Consider the following 19143-nt stretch of genomic DNA (forward strand, 5'->3'; position numbering starts at 1 on the left):
ATTTAAAAAAAAATGGCTCACTAAGGTTGCCCCAGTTCTCTCCAAACTCTTTAACGAATGCCTTAAAGAATCTTGCCTTCCTGATTGCTGAAAAACTGCTTCTGTTGTTCCAGTTTACAAGAAATCTGACTAAAGAACTGACCCATTAAATTATCGCCCCATTAGTCTCCTCCCTCTTCTCACCAAAATATTTGAGTCCATAATTAATCAAGCTATAATCTTACAGTTGCTAAGTTTCTGCCCGACCATCAATATGGATTCAGGCAAGCCTGTTCTATTGTAGGTATTCTAACTGTAATCTCTGAACGCATATACCATGCACTGGATAAGGCAGGGGAGGGAAGTAGCCCTACATATATCTAAAGCTTTTGACAGGGTATGACACGATGTTTTTCTCATGAAAATCAGATCCTATGGTTTTACTGGACGAATATTTTACACAAATTTTTCTTAAATAAGAGAAGAATCCATGTTGCCCTCGGTGATGGTACTTCAAAACAATATGAAATAAATGCGGGTGTACCTCAAGAGTCGATCCTTGGACCATTATTATTCCTGATATTCATAAATGATAAAATAGTCTCTGAGATGGGGTTATTTGCTTATGGCATTACGCTCTATAACAAGCACGAGGAGTAAATGAATAAACACATATCGAAGGCAATGCCAGAAACCTTAAATGAACTCAAATCTGTAATGAAATGGGATAAAAAATGGATGGTAACATTCAACGCTACAAAGACTAAGCTCGTTTCCTTTAATAATTACAAGAAACCTTCTCAACCACCAATAGCTATGGCTTAAGATACATTACCTGAAAGTACTTTATTCAAACTCCTTAGTTTATCGTTCACAAGGAACATGTGTTAGAACAAATACATCAAAAGCATAGCCAAGCCTGCTGTGAAGAAGGTGAGCTCTCTCTGCCGTGCTAGAAAGTTACTTACACCTGAAAATATCGTGTATCTCTACAAGGCCACCATACGCCCATGTATGGAGTACTGTTGTCAAATTTGGGCTAGTGCATCTGCTATTAGTCTTTCACTCTTTGACAGGGTTCAAAAGAGTCGCCAACCTGATAGGTCCCGAACTGTCATCTAAGCTTCAACTTCTGTCTCATCGACGAAATGTGGCATCCCTCTGCCTGTTCTACAAGTATTTAAATGGTGGATGCTCCGGCGAACTACAAGCATTTGTACCCTCTCGACATAAATACCCCCACAAACTAGACAAGCGGCAAAATCCCACCTCTACACAGAGATCCCTAGGTGTAAGAAAGCCTCTACTGTAATAGCTTCTTACCAGAACTGCTAGACTTTGGAAGTCCCTTCCGGGTTTCTGCTTCTCCAACTGTACTGACATGCAAAAGTTCAAGTGTAATGTGAACAGACATCTTGCTGCTCAACTCCCTACATAGTATCCCTGCAACTTATGTCCCTGATAGTAGCTCCCTACATCAAAGTGGCAATGTGCCTTGTTTGGGGTGAAAATATAAAGCATAATAAAAACATTATTGAAGGGAGTTTTTGTTTAAAACTATATCCCCCTCAGTATTTGTTTAATTTTCTATTTTTGAGCGACTATCGAAACTCCCAAAATCCTCTCATGTACATTTTTCTTTTCTCACGTTACACTCGACGAAACAAAAATGTGTTATTAAAAATTACATAAATTGAAAAGTTTTTATTTTACTAATTTACATTTTATGACTAAGCGAGACATAATGATTTATTCAGCCATTATTTATAAAGAGGAGAGACAACTCAATTCAAACTGTGAAAACCAAAATGCACCTTATAATGTATACAATTTCCCATTAATATCTCTGAAAACCATTAAAAAACTATTAAACTAAATATCTATCGCACTTTTAAGATGTGATCCCTACATGTCGGACATTTTGTCTTATCACGTAACACTCGACACCGTTTGTTTTGTAAGTCAATAAACGTTTCAAAATAAATTAAAACATTAAAAAATTATCTAACTAGGTAGAAAACGAGCACTCAGAAAAATCGATTTTAACTGTTTTAAAACAATAGTAAATAAGTAAAAGATATATTTAAAATATATTATAGGGGGTGTAGTCTCTTTTGAAAACAATATCTTCAAGAACGGTCATAAAATGTGTTTTCAATCGCCATTTATTCAATAATGGACCACTTTTCCTACCTAGTAAAAGCAGACGAATTTTATGTGAACCAGAAAGACAGGTATACAAATATATATGCATAAAACTTCATAGAAAGAGAGGAGGCGTGTGATTTCTTTTCTTCTTCTTTGTTTGACATTACGAACGTTAAATTTTCTTTATTTAGATTCAATGATTGCTTTATTCAAATATAACGCACATATTTTGCAATATTGCTTTATTTCATGGATAAATATTTCGCATTTATTTTCAAATGTTGTCTTCCGGCCTTTTTGTAGGGGGGGGGGTATTTTTAACAAGTTACCATCTATTTCTAGCAAATTGATTTCTTTTTGTTTCTTTGCGGTTTTATTTGAGAGAAATACTGTTATTAAAATTATCTAAATATTTAGTCCGTTTCCATGAATAAATACGAAAGTTTTTTTTCCCTCGTGTTTACAGAAAAACGTATGAAATTTTTATTAAGCATTTCTGTTTATGATATTTCGAGTAAAGGACCTTTCGAAGCGATAGTATCGGAAGTTTCTTTATCTAGATACAAAAAACAACAAAACTAATAACCCTCATGAAACAGAATAATAAAAAGAGTGAAAAAGGAAACTATAATTACAATACTTTTATTTTAAAGTAGAAAAGGGGGGTTTATTTGCATAAAATTCCCCCACGTATAGCTTTAGGTTTCAATTTAGGCTTATTAGGATTTTTTTTTTTTTGAAAAGTTTGACTTCAAATATTTATTATAAACATGCTATGAATGTAACCATTTTAATTCACTATTTTAACATTAGGATTCATAAAAAGCAAAATTACTAATGACAATCTAGCCTTGAAGTGAAACTGGAATAGGGCCGACCAATTCCCTAGATGAGTTCATAATTAACGGATACTCTAACTTAACAGCTAAATCTGACCCCCAAGATCGCCATGGGCATGGAATATGTGCCTACATTAAGGATGGCTTCCCGTGTGGCAGGGATATCTCTAGAGAAGATCCTAATTTACCCTATATGTGCTTCAGGGTTGCACTAGCTAACACCACTGCATTTATATTTGCTCTCTATCGCCCCCACAACAGTGGAGTTGCTCTCTTTAAGAGCATATCTGAGAAAATTGACCACATCCTGTCTGCTCATCTTTCGGCTAAGATTCACATTTGTGGTAACTTCAATGTCCACAATGTGGAATGGCTGACCCACTTGAACAAGACAGATGATGAGGAGAGGTTCTGTTATGATTTCGCCATTGCCTATGACCTCACCCAGATTGTTCATGAAACAACCCATATGCCCGATACTTCCGGTTAGTATGCTAGCCTTCTAGACATTTTCTCACCACTTCCCCTGAGCTATGTTCATGTTCCGTTCTGTCTCCTCTGGAATCTTCTGACCACTCGGTTATATCAGTTAAGATAAAAACGAAATGCAATAAGTCTTCAGGCATACCTCTCCACCATACTGTATATCGATACTCTATGGCTGACTGGGATAGCTTCCCTACATTTATATCTGATGTACCCCTGCATTTCATGTTTAAAAAGGATGTGTCCTCCATAGTATCAGACCTGACTGAATGGTTAATTGTAGACATAGACCGATTCATTCCATCCAAAAGATTCCAACAGAAACCTAACAACCAGCCATAGTTCTCCCCAGAATGTGCTGCTGCCATCGCGCCCAGAAATCACTTTTTCCATAGCTACCAACGTAATAGATGTACTGTTACTAAAGCAGCTTACAGGATTGCTAACAACCACTGTAAAAGAGTAATAAAAAATGCAAGAGAGCAATATGCTCAGTCCGTTAAATCCAAGGTAGCTGAGCAGCAGCTTGGTTCTCACCAGTTCTGGCAAATAGCAAACAGGATCCTGAATAGAAGCATGTATTCTATCCCAACCATCATCAATGAACCTGAGGTTATCTCGCAGCATCAGACAAGGCCAAACTATTTGCCAAGAACTTTGCAGCTAATTCTACCCTATGCGACGGAGGCCATCAACTCCCCGTATTTCCTCCTATAACAGGCAACACGCTATGCAACATACAAATATCTGTGCGTGAGGTCGCCAAGCTAATCAAGAACCTTGATTCCAGTAAAGCAACTGGCTCTGACGGCATTCCAATTATAGTGCTGAAAAGCTTCAACCAGAACTTGCCCCCATACTTAGAAAACTATTTAAGCATTGCCTTAAGAAGTGCTTCCCAACACCCTGGAAAACCTCATCAGTATGCCCTGTATTTAAGAATTTAGGTGATAAGTCATCTCTCTCTCTCTCAGTACAGACCAATAAGTCTCCTGTGTGTCATGAGTAAGTTACTGGAATCCATATTAAATAGAGAAGTAGTCCACCACCTCAGTAGAAATAACCTTCTTAGTGACACGCAATATGGTTTCCGTTCTGCCAGATATACAGCAGATGTGCTAACGGTTATATCTCATAGGATTAGTGAATCTCTTGACAAAGGCTTCTTCTCTAGAGCAATTGCTCTTGACATATCAAAAGCCTTCGATAAGGTATGGCATAAGTGCTTATTTCACAAGATTTCCAGCTACGGTATAACTGGAAATGTTTTCTCAATCATTAAATCATTTCTCTCTGATAGGCTTATAAGAGTAGTGGTTGTTGGGCAGAAATCAGAGGTCCACAGTATTAATGCTGGAGTCCATCATCCTGGGCCCAACTCTCTTCCTGATCTACATCAATGATCTCCCAAAACACATACTTAAATCATTCATTGACATCTATGCTGATGACGCTACCATCTATGGCAACACATCAAAGGCTGTAAAGTTCTCTCAGATTCTCTCTCCTCTGATCTTGAGCACGAAGTACAATGGGGAAAGAGGTGGCTGGTTACTTTTAATGGATCTAAAACCAAGCTTCTATCTTTGCATCATCAACTCTCTGATCCCCATCTGGCATCAATTCAAGTGAAGGGCTTTCATTGTAGGGAGACTTCTGGGCTTGACTTTTACTCATGATCTGAAATGGAACACATACATCAAGTCTGTTGCAAGGTCGCTGGAAAAATGGTTGTATCCTTCTACCGCTCCAGTAGATATCTCACTGCTAATGCAATTCTCTATTTATATAAAAGCCAAGTACGTCCAAGGATGGAGTACTGCTGCCACATCTGGGCAGGAGCTGCTAAAATAGCCTATCCTGCCTTGACAGAGTACAAAATAGGCTTTGTGGCTTAGTGGGGGATGCCTTTTTCTCTTCCCGGCAACCTCTCTCCCACAGGAGAGACGTTGTGAGCCTGTCTTTGTTTTATCGTTACTTCCATGGCAAGTGTTCGTCTGAGCTCCAATCCCTGGTCCCCCCTTGCCACCCTTTCATGAAAAATAACCGTCTAGCTGAAACTACTGTTAAAAATTTTCCCCACTCTTTATCTGTACCAAAACCAAAACATAGATTCCATGAACAAAGCTTCTTTCTTAGAAGTGCACGCCTGTAGAACTCTGTTTCCGTTGCCTCTTTCCCACCTGACTATAACTTGGATGTCTTCAAGTCCAACATAAACAAATTTCTGATAAACCGCCCCCTTAAGTAAGACACTTTACCAAATCTCAACACTAATGTACTGTACACGCAATAACCCTTATCCCCGAGTGGTTCCGGACCTTGATAAGTGGTGACCACCTTGAAAAAAAAACAAAAAAGAAAAACATTTTGATTAAATAAACAGATAAATATTCTTCTGTTGGTCAAAAACACAAACTACAAAATAAATATTTCATGTTAAACAAGTAAATAATGTAACAAATACTATTCCTGAATTTTCATAAATTGAAAACATTAATGATCTTGAAAGCAAAACCGGACAAAACAATGGATTATATTTAAAGTCTGAACATGAAAAATATTTTTTAAGATTATAAACTTGGAAAATAACATGACATGTTGTCATAGGACACGTTATAAGTGTTTGTAACAAAATAAGATCATTAAATATAAATTAGCTTAAAAAGACGGATTATATTAAAATTGCAAAAAATAAGGAATAGCATTTATTAGATTATAAACTGGTGACCCCTCTTTCCTAAAAAACATTCACGATTTATCTCCCTTAACAAAAATTTTCTCGGTTAAACAATAATAATGTAAATCAGGAAAAGTGTTGTATAAATAATATATATAATCCATTTTACAAAATAAATATGTATATTAAATTAATCTTGCACACACATATAAAAATCCTATCAGCATTTTAGAGCTTTTGATCAAATTACATAGGTTTCAACATATCTATTAATCTTTTTTTATATAGATGTTGATTTCATTGAACTGAGATATCTTGCCAAGTGTTCTCTCAAGCAATACAATTCTATTATCCATTGTTTTACGGCAACGAGGCCATTCTGTAATTTTTCCATTCCCTGGTGATCCCTCTTCCCTAGAAACATTCACAATTTATCTCCCTTAACAAAAATTGTCTCTGTTAAACACACTTAAAATGCTACCCTGTTAGAAACCATGACTTATAATCACTTATAAACTTAGAAACCATGACTTATAATCACTTATAAACTTATAAACACTTATAATCAGTGATCATTTACTACTAGTTTTATGCGAAATTAACATCATTACTGAAATTCTAAAATAATGTAGAATTTACAGGCCAGCCTTTCAGGATGTTTACAGTTGAAAACGTAAAATCTCATTTATCGGAATAAATTAGCATACGATATATATTTAACAATTTATCCGTTTTTATCAAATTATTTCTCATAGAATAATTATTAAATAAAACTTTTAAAGTAAATTTATGATCATACCTCCCAGTCAGTAAATTATTAATCAGATAAAGGTGTTATACAATTGACAAAAAAAAACGTTTCAGAGAAGAAATTTTCAAAATTTTTAATTGTTTTTTTATTTACGTTGTTGTGTTTTGTAAATTTCTGTGTTAGTGATATACATTATTATCAAAATAATTTTTTATTTTATCAAGTTCAGATGGATATTATATTTAGTCTGTTTTTAGATTGTATTTTTCACCTCCTCAGAGGTGTGCATAAATTGCGGTTGGCACTCAGCAGGTGCCATCGCAGGTATTGGGAAAATCACGTCTCGATAAATCCTCAACGGCTATGGTACCGCCACTGCGCAAGCATAAGATATTTAGCCTTTCGTCCCCGGCCTTGGCATTATCTACTGCCAAGGCCTCATTTGGGGTACGAAAAAGCTTAGGCACTAAGGCCAGTAAGGGGGAGTGGGGAAAAAAGGGGTCTTTTCTAGTCCTTAGCTAGACTTGCGTAAGATAGCAAGTACTTTATTATAAAACCTACACTAGAGTTTCTATCACGCACTGTTTCGCCTAACATTCTTACCAAGACCTACTAAAAATAACAGCTCCCCAGCTTACGGGATGGCAGGCGGCATTCACACTGTGAAGAACAAAGCATAAAAAACATATAACAATATTTACAAGTAACTAAAAAGAAAAATATATTTACAAACTAAAGGGTATATTTTTTTTTTTTTTTTTTTTTTGTAATGGGGGGTGAGATGATGGGGAGGGGGCAAACTAGAATACACCCAAAAAGAAAGAAAAAGAAAACAAATTAACAAAATGCCTATGGGGGCGGGTTAGTAAGGGGACCCTCCCTACCTAACGGCTGGTCTGTCATATGAAACGCCCACTGACTTCCGGTCCTCTTCCCCCGGGGTGAAAGGGTGAAAGCAAGCAGGTCGTTCCCTAAAGGGGAGTGGAGGAACTAGGGAAATGTATGGAAAATAAATTAGGGTCGGGGATAATAGGGATGGATGGCGTCTTCCAAGATAAAGTACGTAATGGGCGAAATAGGCCTGGGACAAAATAAAACAAGTGGACTTTTGGGCATCTTTGGAAGCTCTCCTAGTGCCAATCTATCAAAAAATAAAAAGCTATGGGAACAGGATCCACACGCATACTACCCTAATCTAGGCCCTTAAGAAAGCACAAGCTATCCACTTTTGGTGGTTACTACCTATCTAGCGTTAAAACTACCCAATATTATAAGGTGAACCTTATATTACTTGTCTTGATGGGGCTGGGTTCCGAGAAAAAAGAAACCTCAGCACCCCAGGACCAATACCACTAGGGTGGAAACACGAACTTAAATCTAGCGCCTCGTCGGATGCACAAACTAGTGTTGTGCACCCATCTCCTATCAAAGTCGATGTGTGGCAATCTTTTCCAATCACATCTGATTTTCGTTTTAAGTTGATGCTTAAAACGAACAACCAGATCGTGATCAGAAACAGATTGCTCCCTATAGACAATGTCCAGACGTGAAACCCACGTCACTAACCTAGCCACCGCTAGGATCGCTAGAAACACCACCCGTTTCTCCCTGTCAAACGGCGGATCCACATTATCGACTACGTACGCTTAATCCAGTGGCACCGACCGCTCGGGGTCGATGCGAGCCGTTACCCCTTCGACATATTCCCAGAGGCTCCACACCCCGCTGCAAAGAAAGAACGCGTGTTCTCTCATCTCCTCCTCTTCTTCATCATTACAGCGTGGGCATGGGGGATAGTAATAATCCCTATCCTGATCATCCCTGGCTAGTTTGCCAAAGAGTGGCAACGCGTCTTGGACTAGCCTCCACGTGAGTGAAAATTCTGCGTTGTTAATATAGCTACTGGCAGGCGCACAACTCCACAGCAAGAGAACTTCCCCCCTCGACAGATGTAGCCGCTCCATCAGCGGGTCTTTCGCAGTCCCCTCCATTACATCCCTATATAGCAACCACCTAGGCCGTGCAAGGTCACTGGACCCCGGCAATGCCCTAAGGGCGGCTCGGCATTCGGTCAGGAAACACCTTTCCCCCGCCGGTCTTCTGCGACCTTCAGCAACAGGGTTGGATATGAGACGTGGGAAAGCTTGCTCCACGACTGGTACCCAGGGCGTTTCCTCCATCAGTGTCCGACTCAGGAATGCCAATCTTTCTACGTGCTTGTGACTTTGCAGATCAGGCATCCCCAAGCCTCCCTCGCTAAGCTTCTGTGTACAGACCTGTCTACGGACATACAGCTTCCCTCCTACCCAAAGAAGTTTGAATAGGAGTTGTCTAAAGCCTTACAGTGGTCCGCAGGCAAGGGAAGAACAGATAAACGGTAAAGGATCAGCAAAAACACGTACGTAGCACATGCCTCCGCGCGACCCTTCAAGGACAATTTCCTCCGAATTCAAGTCCCTACTGACGACTCGACCTTAGTCTGTACTTCCGACCAATTCTTGTCCAGCTGGAGGTCCGGCCCGAACCACACACCGAGGATCTTTACTGGGCCATCTGTCCAGCCGAACGCACCTGGAAGCGAGTTTACCCCGGTCCAGGTGCCCAACCGCAGGCCAACGGACTTGCTGCAATTGATCACGGCCCCTGTGACAACTTCATACTCAGCGATCGCCTCTATCACCGCTTTAATGTCGGTTCGTCGTGCGACGAACACGGTGACGTCATCGGCGTACGCGGACACCCTGGCAACTTTGCCACCAGGCAGAGCTATGCCGCGTAGGACTGGTCTCGCCGCCTCGTCCCTTAATTTGCAAAGGAAGGGCTCCAACGCCAGGACATAAAGCAGAGGCGACAGCGGACAACCCTACCGCACCGACAACCTACCATTTACTTGCACCACCACCGCTGGATCACGATACAGAGCGGAGATCCACTTGCGGAAGTCCGGACCAAAGCCGGCGGTTTCCACAACAGTCCTCAAGAACCCATGGTCCACCCTGTCGAACGCCTTGGACTGATCTAAATTGATCAGCGCGGCTTCTGTGTCGTCTTCTACCCCCTCTAAGATCGTGCGAATCAAGTGCAGATTGTTTTGAATCGATCGACCCTTCACAGCATAGTTCTGATCCGGTTCGACCAAGTCGCCGATAACAACCTGCAGTCGATTTGCACGAACGTGGGACAAAATCTTGAAATCTGCGTTAAGCAGAGTGATGGGCCTATAGTCATCTAGATTCCCCCCTCCATGTTGGTTCCCCTTCTTTGGAAGCATGACCACTCCTTTGGTTACCTGCCTTGGGATCGAGTCCTGGGCAAACCAGTGGTTAAACACGCCCGTAAGAAGGGGCACAAACATGGGCGATAGCCTCAAGAACAGTTCGTAAGGTAAACCATCGAGCCCCGGAGATTTGTTGCGGCCAACCTGCTTCAACGCAGTAATGACCTCACGTTCCGTAACCATCCCCTCGCAGCTAGCCGCTCGGGCCGCAGTAAGGCGGGGCGAGCCAGCTAAATAGCTGCCAAACTCCTGGCCGCAGAGTCTGGGTAGTTTGGTGAAGCGCTCCTTCAAATGTTGCCGAAACCCATTGCAGATCTCCCGTGTCGACACGAGAGGACGCCCTCCCAGGTTATTCACCTCCCGAATGTACCCGTCCGAGCCACGTCTTAGGGCAGCCTTACGCTCAACAGCGTCACCGTTCACGGCTTCGTTGGAGACTCTTTCTAACCTAGCCCTAATTACCTGACCTTCATATCGCTCGCTAGCCAAGCGATTGAGGTCCCCCTTAACTAGAGCTAATTCTAGGGAATCCCCCCCCTGCCACTGCCCGGGTCAATCTATCCTCTAAGTGCCTTTTGGTCAGAGCCCTAGTTAACGCGAGGCGTTGTCTGTATTGGACACAAAAGCGCCTAATGGTAGCCTTAAGATTAACCCACCATCTACTCCCGGTAACCGCCCCCACTAACTCCCTCTGAATTAGTAATGTCAGCTGCTCCCGGAAGTCGACCAACTCCAATAAGAAGGTGTTCATCTTCCAGTAGCCAGCTAACCTAGGCCTATTACCTAACTTCAAACGGGCCAACAGAAGATTGTGGTCCGAATGACCTAACCAGTGGAACGTTGGACAAGATAGGAAATCTACAGCGCCCCTTCTAATTAACATCCTGTCCAAGTATGTACTTTTACAGGCGGCCGAGCTAGATTGCCACGTCCACATCTCCCTCCTGGGGTGATCCAGACGGAACCTGTCGACCAGATTGCACGAGGCCATCAGGTCAGACAGGCTGCTTTACACACTCCCGACCCTCTAACCCCCCCGACCTTTTCTATGCTGGGGTCCAGGATGGCATTCCAGTCCCCCATTAGAACTACCCGCTCTGGACCCGAAGAGAGAAACACCTCCACCCGCCGAAAAAAGGAAACCCTCTCGCTGGGGATGTTTGGCGCATAAACTGCCACGATCCGAAACGCGCCGCTTTTAACGGCAACATCGACCACGACCAGCCTCCCATGAGCGTCCGCGTGGACAAGCGTAACCGTCGCAGACAGAGTGCGACTCACTAGTACAGAAACCCCCCGGCTATAGAGACTGCCATATACTGAGTAAACATCAAAATCGTTCACCAGCACATCGCAGTCCCCGGCCCCAACAAAGTGGGTCTCTTGTAAGGTGGCTACATCTACTTCAAGGGCCACGAGATCCCTCAGCACGCGAACAGCCTTGCTTCGGTATCTCATGCCCCTCGCATTTAAACTAGCTAAATTTAAGCTCGTTTCCATGTTTCCACTACCTAGTAGTATTCGTCTACTAGGTGTCTAAAGTCCTCGGGAGAGAGGACATCGAAGGTCTGGCCCAGACTGCCCTTGAGCAGGTCGGGCGTAAGCCGCCCGTTCCTTGCCAGACCCCCCACGTCCAAGGGGAACGTCAATTTAATTGGCCTATAGAAGGAGGGGTGAACGTAAATGGGGACCCGACCTTCGCATTGCTTTGCAATTTTTGTCAATGATGGGTGCTCCTTGTCCATGAGCCTGAAGCCCGGGAAAGTTGTTTTTCCTGCCTCCAGCATCCTCCATAGTGCCTTTGATCTTCCTCCCCTATTTGGCCGCACGAAGGTGATGAGATTCAGGGCGTCGGCGAAATTTTGAGGGTCCGTTACCTCCTTTTTGTTCACAGTTGTTTACTTTTCTTGCTGCCAGAGATTCTTTTTCTGTATACCGTTTAGGTCCCCGACAGCTAGTTCTGCGTCGCAAAGGCGCTCCCCAGGCCAAAAAGGATATTTCCTTGTTTTTTCCGTCCTGGAGGGCGCCTTTTCTTCCACTGATTTCTGCGCCGACGCCGCTTGCTGGTCTTCCGGAGCTGTTCTCTCCGGCTCCGGAGTGTTGAATAGGGGAGGGGTAGGCTGAGCTTCTTGGGTGAGATATACTGGAGGCTCAGCTGGTGCGTCTTCAATAGACTCAGGGGGAGTCTCATTGGTATCTTCTTCTAGAGGAAGCTCCTGTTCTGTGTCTTTCGGCGGCTCCTTCCTCTCTCTCTTCTCCTTGTTTTTAAGTTTCGGAGCATGTTCTTCCTCCTCCGACTCCGAGGAGGGTACCGGGAGCTTCCTCTTAGTAGTCGCCGCAACTGCCCTCGGTGTTGTGGGGGTCACCTCCGTCTTCTTACCTTTTGCGGCGACTTTGCTCCATTCGTTCTCCCCCTTTATCTTCGCCGGCTTCTGTCCTTCCTTAGGTTGGTCTGATTTTGGACTTGTTGCTGCTTCCTTTGTTTTAGGAGCGTCCTTTCTTGTAGGACAGAAGCGGGCCATGTTTCCGGGCTTCAAGAAAAGCCAGCACAGCGGTCTTCTCCCCTCTACGATTACTGCCATGTTCCAGCCCTCACATGTCAGCTGGGCAGGGATCTGGTGGAAATTTTTGCGGTCTATCCGGATGTAGATCTTGTAGGTCACCGTGATGATGTTCCGGGGACCTTTGACTGGATGCACGGCTTCGACCTGCCCAAACTGCGACAATGTTGAGCCCAGCAGATCTTCCCCGATAAAACACGGGACTCCCAGCACGGTGATTGTTACTTGTCTCCTCGATAGATATTCCGGTCTCAGGCGTATATCTTTTCACGTGAGGTCTCCTTTTGCCCAACTAATGGCCACCTCCTTTGATGGCAAAAGGACATCCCACGTGGAACGGAGTCTCTTCACCAAATACTGAGCCGGAATTTTGAGCTGGCTGATACTCTCAAGCATTTTCTCCAGGGAAACCCCGGTTAGCCCCTTTCCACCTGCGTCAAAAGTTTTAAAGGACAGTGTTCTTTCCTTTATGTCGTCCAAAGTACCGGGCAGGGTCTTGATGGTATTTCCCTCGATGAGTTCCCGGTACTTGGTCTCTAACAGGTCCTTGTAGAATTCAGGATTTTTTTTGTTCCCGCTGTCCTTTTTGGCCCAGGCTCCCGACGTCTGGGGTTCCCCTGGCGTGCTGGTCCTGGCTGTCTGGTCTTTTGGTCTTTGGGCTGGCGTTATCGGGGAGTCGTCGCTTGTGAGGGCTGGCCACTCCGTCATGCTAGCTGGTGTCATTGGTGTTGTCTTGATTGAGGAGCACCCATCTAGCACGATAACCTCGAGGGATTTGGTTTTCCTTAAATCTCCGGTGTCGGCCTTCTGGGGGCTGCTTGCTTCAGATTGGGTTTGTCTCTGGTCGTCTGGGACCCACCATTTTTTAACAGGCTTCCTATCCTTGTGGGCAAGCCTTCCGCAAGGTGCGCCCTGGACGACATTCTTCCAGGAGTCGAGTTGCTCCATGGAACTCTCCCTGCTGGAACTGGGGGTAGCGACCCCCCGAAATCAACACCGGAGAGTCAGTGGGCATAGCATTCCCCCTCGTTAACGGTACAAGGATCTCCCCGAAGGTGATATCCCCGAATTTTTGCACTGGGGTGTCACCGGGTGTGACATCCCCCCTTCTCGGCACTGGGGTGTCACCGGGTGTGACACCCCCCTTCTCGGCACTGGGGTGTCACCGGATGTGACACCCCCCTTCTCGTCACTGGAGTGCCACCGGATGTGGGGTCCCCCTTCGCGTCACAACACCAGGGGCGTCCCCCATGGTGTTAGAAGGCAGAGGCCTGCCTCCTGTTAAAGATGGCCCAGTGCCCTTCTCCGACCCGCCGATTCGGAGCTAGAGGGCCTTCATTAATGGCACGTCGGTTACCGCTAGTCCTGCCGGCTGCTTAAGTCGGATCCGGACACTGGACGGACCTGAAAAAGAAAGAAAGCAAAAAGGACAGTTAGTTTGCCGAAAGGACCACTCTCCCAAAGAAAGGGGTCGGTCCTTTTAGGCTGGACAAGAAAAAGCCCTTGAGTGGCCAAAAAAGCTGGCCAAGTGGGCACCTGCTTTAGAGAACTTCGTCTGGTCTTAGTGAGTGTCTTGAGAACAGATACAACACTTGGATCATGACTTCGTAACCCGGGGGCAGGAAAGTATGATATTTAGCCCCTCGTCCCTGGCCTTGGCATTATCTACTGCCAAGGCCTCATTTGGGGTACGAGGAAGCTTAAGCACTAAGGCCAGTAAGGGGGAGTGGGGAAAAATGGGTCTTTTCTAGTCCTTGGCTAGATTTGTGTAAGATAGCAAGTACTTTATTATAAAACCTACACTAGAGTTTCTATCACGCACTGTTTCGCCTAACATTCTTACCCAGACCTACTTAAAATAACAGGTCCCCAGCTTACGGGATGGCAGGCGACATTCACGCTGTGATAAAAAGAAGAAAAAACATATAACATTATATACAAAAAACTAAAAGGGAAAAATATATACAAACTAAAGAGTTTCAAATTTATTTTTTTTTTTTTTGTAATGGGGGTGAGATGATGGGGAGGGGGGGCAAGCTAGAAAACACCCAAAAAGAAAGAAAAAGAAAACAAATTAACAAAATGCCTATGGGGGCGGGTTAGTAAGGGGACCCTCCCTACCTAATGGCTGGTCTGTCACATGAAACGCCCACTGTCTTCCAGTCCTCTTCCCCCGGGGGGAAAGGGTGAAAGCAAGCAGGTCGTTCCCTAAAGGGTAGTGGAGGAACTAGGGACATGTATGAAAAAAAAAATTAGGGTCGGGGATAATAGGGATGGATGGCGTCTTCCAAGATAAAGTACGTAATGGGCGAAATAGGCCTGGGACAAAATAAAACAAGTGGACTTTTGGGCATCTTTGGAAGCTCTCCTAGTGCCAATCTATCAAAAAATAAAAAGCTATGGGAACAGGATCCACACGCATACTACCCTAATCTAGGCCCGTAAGAAAGCACAAGCTATCCACTTTTGGTGGTTACTACCTATCTAGCCTTAAAACTACCCAATATTATAAGGTGAACCTTATATTACTTGTCTTGATGGGGCTGGGTTCCGAGAAAAAAGAAACCTCAGCACCCCAGGACCAATACCACTAGGGTGGAAACACGAACTTAAATCTAGCGCCTCGTCGGATGAACAAACTAGTGTTGTGCACCCATCTCCTATCAAAGTCGATGTGTGGCAATCTTTTCCAATCACATCTGATTTTCGTTTTAAGTTGATGCTTAAAACGAACAACCAGATCGTGATCAGAAACAGATTGCTCCCTATAGACAATGTCCAGACGTGAAACCCACGTCACTAACCTAGCCACCGCTAGGATCGCTAGAAACACCACCCGTTTCTCCCTGTCAAACGGCATATCCACATTATCGACTACGTACGCTAAATCAAGTGGCACCGACCGCTCGGGGTCGATGCGAGCCGTTACCCCTTGGACATACTCCCAGAGACTCCGCACCCCGCTGCAAAGAAAGAACGCGTGTTCTCTCATCTCCTCCTCTTCTTCATCATTACAGCGTGGGCACGGGGGATAGTAATAATCCCTATCCCGATCATCCCTGGCTAGTTTGCCAAAGAGTGGCAGCGCGTCTCGGACTAGCCTCCACGTGAGTGAAAATTCTGCGTTGTTAATATAGCTACTGGCAGGCGCCCAACTCCACAGCGAGAGAACTTCCCCCCTCGACAGATGTACCCGCTCCACCAGCGGGTCTTTCGCAGTCCCCTCCACTACATCCCTATATAGCAACCACCTAGGCCATGCAAGGTCACTGGACCCCGGCAATGCCCTAAGGGCGGCTCGGCATTCGGTCAGGAAACACCTTTCCCCCGCCGGTCTTCTGCGACCTTCAGCAACAGGGTTGGATATGAGACGTGGGAAAGCTTGCTCCACGACTGGTACCCAGGGCGTTTCCTCCATCAGTGTCCGACTCAGGAATGCCAATCTTTCTACGTGCTTGTGACTTTGCAGATCAGGCATCCCCAAGCCTCCCTCGCTAAGCTTCTGTGTACAGACCTGTCTACGGACATACAGCTTCCCTCCTACCCAAAGAAGTTTGAATAGGAGTTGTCTAAAGCCTTACAGTGGTCCGCAGGCAAGGGAAGAACAGATAAACGGTAAAGGATCAGCAAAAACACGTACGTAGCACATGCCTCCGCGCGACCCTTCAAGGACAATTTCCTCCGAATCCAAGTCCCTACTGACGACTCGACCTTAGTCTGTACTTCCGACCAATTCTTGTCCAGCTGGAGGTCCGGCTCGAACCACACACCGAGGATCTTTACTGGGCCATCTGTCCAGCCGAACGCACCTGGAAGCGAGTTTACCCCGGTCCAGGTGCCCAACCGCAGGCCAACGGACTTGCTGCGATTGATCACGGCCCCTGTGACAACTTCATACTCAGCGATCGCCTCTATCACCGCTTTAATGTCGGTTCGTCGTATGACGACCACGGTGACATCATCGGCGTAAGCGGACACCCTGGCAACTTTGCCGCCAGGCAGAGCTATGCTGCGTAGGACTGGTCTTGTCACCTCGTCCCTTGATTTGCGAAGGAAGGGCTCCAACGCCAGGACATAAAGCAGAGGCGACAGCGGACAACCCTGCCGCACCGACCGGGAGACCCCAAAGGACTCCGACAACCTACCATTAACTTGCACCACCACCGCGGGATCACGATACAGGGCGGAGATCCACTTGCGGAAGTCCGGACCAAAGCTGGCGGTTTCCACAACAGTCCTCAGGAACCCATGGTACACCCTGTTGAACGCCTTGGACTGATCTAAATTGATCAGCGCGGCTTCTGTGTCGTCTTCTACCCCCTCTAAGATCGTGCGAATCAAGTGCAGATTGTTTTGAATCGATCGACCCTTCACAGCGTAGTTCTGATCCGGTTCGACCAAGTCGCCGATAACAACCTGCAGTCGAATCGCAAGAACGTGGGACAAAATCTTGAAATCTGCGTTAAGCAGAGTGATGGGCCTATAGTCATCTAGATTCCCCCCTCCATGTTGGTTCCCCTTCTTCAGAAGCGTGACCACTCCTTTGGTTACCTGCCTCGGGATCGAGTCCTGGGCAAACCAGTAGTTAAACACGCCCGTCAGAAGGGGCACAAACATGGGCGAGAGCCTCAAGAACAGTTCGTAAGGTAAACCATCGAGCCCCGGAGATTTGTTGCGGCCAACCTGCTTCAACGCAGTAATGATCTCACGCTCCGTAACCATCCCCTCACAGCTAGCCGCTCGGGCCGCAGTAAGGCGGGGCGAGCCAGCTAAATAGCTGCCAAACTCCTGGCCGCGGAGTCTGGGTAGTTTGGTGAAGCGCTCCTCCAAATGTTGCCGAAACCCATTGCAGATCTCCCGTATCGACACGAGAGGACGCCCTCCCAGGTTATTCACCTCCCGAATGTACCCGTCCGAGCCACGTCTTAGGGCAGCCTTACGCTCAACAGCGTCACCGTTCACGGCTTCGTTGGAAACTCTTTCTAACCTAGCCCTAATTACTTGACCTTCATATCGCTCGCTAGCCAAGCGATTGAGGTCCCCCTTAACTAGAGCTAATTCTAGGGAATCCCCCCCCCTGCCACCGCCCGGGTCAATCTATCCTCTAAGTGCCTTTTTGTCCGAGCCCTAGTAAACGCGAGGCGTTGGCTGTATTGGACACAAAAGCGCCTAATGGTAGCCTTAAGATTAACCCACCATCTACTCCCGGTAACCGCCCCCACTAACTCCCTCTGAATTAGTAATGTCAGCTGCTCCCAGAAGTCGACCGACTCCAATAAGGAGGCATTCATCTTCCAGTAGCCTGCCAACCTTGGCCTATTACCTAATTTCAAACGGGCCAACACATGTTTGTGGTCCGAATGACCTAACCAGTGGAACGTGGGACAAGATAGGAAATCTATATCGCCCCTTCTAATTAACATCCTGTCCAAGTATGTACTTGTACAGGCGGCTGAGCTAGATTGCCACGTCCACATCTCCCTTCCGGGGTGATCCAAACGGAACCTGTCGACCAGATCGCACGAGGCCATCAGGTCAGACAGGCTGCTTTCACACCCTCCCGACCCTCTAACCCCCCGACCTTATCTATGCTGGGGTCCAGGATGGCATTCCAGTCCCCCATTAAAATTACCCGCTCTGGACCCGAAGAGAGAAACACCTCCACCCGCTGAAAAAAGGAAACCCTCTCGCTGGGGATGTTAGGTGCATAAACTGCCACGATCCAAAACGCGCTGCTCTTAACGGCAACATCGACCACGACCAGCCTCCCATGAGCGTCCGCATGGAAAAGCGTAACCGTCGCAGACAGAGTGCGACTCACTAGTACAGAAACCCCCCGGCTATAGAGACTGCCATATGCTGAGTAAACATCAAAATCGTTCACCAGCACATCGCAGTCCCCGGCCCCAACTAAGTGGGTCTCTTGTAAGGTGGCTACATCTACCTCAAGGGCCACGAGATCCCTCAGCACGCGAACAGCCTTGCTTCGGGATCTCATGCCCCTTGCATTTAAACTAGCTAAATTTAAGCTCGTTTCCATATTTCCACTACCTAGTAGTATTCGTCTACTAGGGGTCTAAAGTCCTCGGGAGAGAGGACGTCTAAGGTCTTGCCCAGACTGCCCTTGAGCAGGTCGGGCGTAAGCCGCCCGTTCCTGGTCAGACCCCCCACGTCCAAGGGGAACGTCAATTTAATTGGCCTATAGAAGGAGGGGTGAACGTTAATAGGGACCCGACCTTCTTATTGCTTTGCAATTTTTGTCAATGATGGGTGCTCCTCGTCCATGAGCCTGAAGCCCGGGAAAGTTGTTTTCCTGCCTCCAGCATCCTCCATAGAGCCTTTGATCTTCCTCCCCTATTTGGCCGCACGAAGGTGATGAGATTCGGGGCGTCGGCGAAATTTCGAGGGTCTGTTACCTCCTT

General features: G+C 45.7%; 1 pseudogene; it reads right to left on the reverse strand.

The window, feature by feature from the left end:
- Positions 1 to 7153: 7153 nt before the first annotated feature.
- On the reverse strand, positions 7154 to 7270 carry LOC145284345 (U4 spliceosomal RNA; annotated as a pseudogene).
- Between the last annotated feature and the right edge of the window lie 11873 nt (positions 7271 to 19143).

This window comes from Euprymna scolopes, chromosome 8, assembly GCF_053919585.1.
Source record: "Euprymna scolopes isolate OS-2025 chromosome 8, ASM5391958v1, whole genome shotgun sequence".
Lineage (NCBI taxonomy): Eukaryota > Metazoa > Mollusca > Cephalopoda > Sepiida > Sepiolidae > Euprymna > Euprymna scolopes.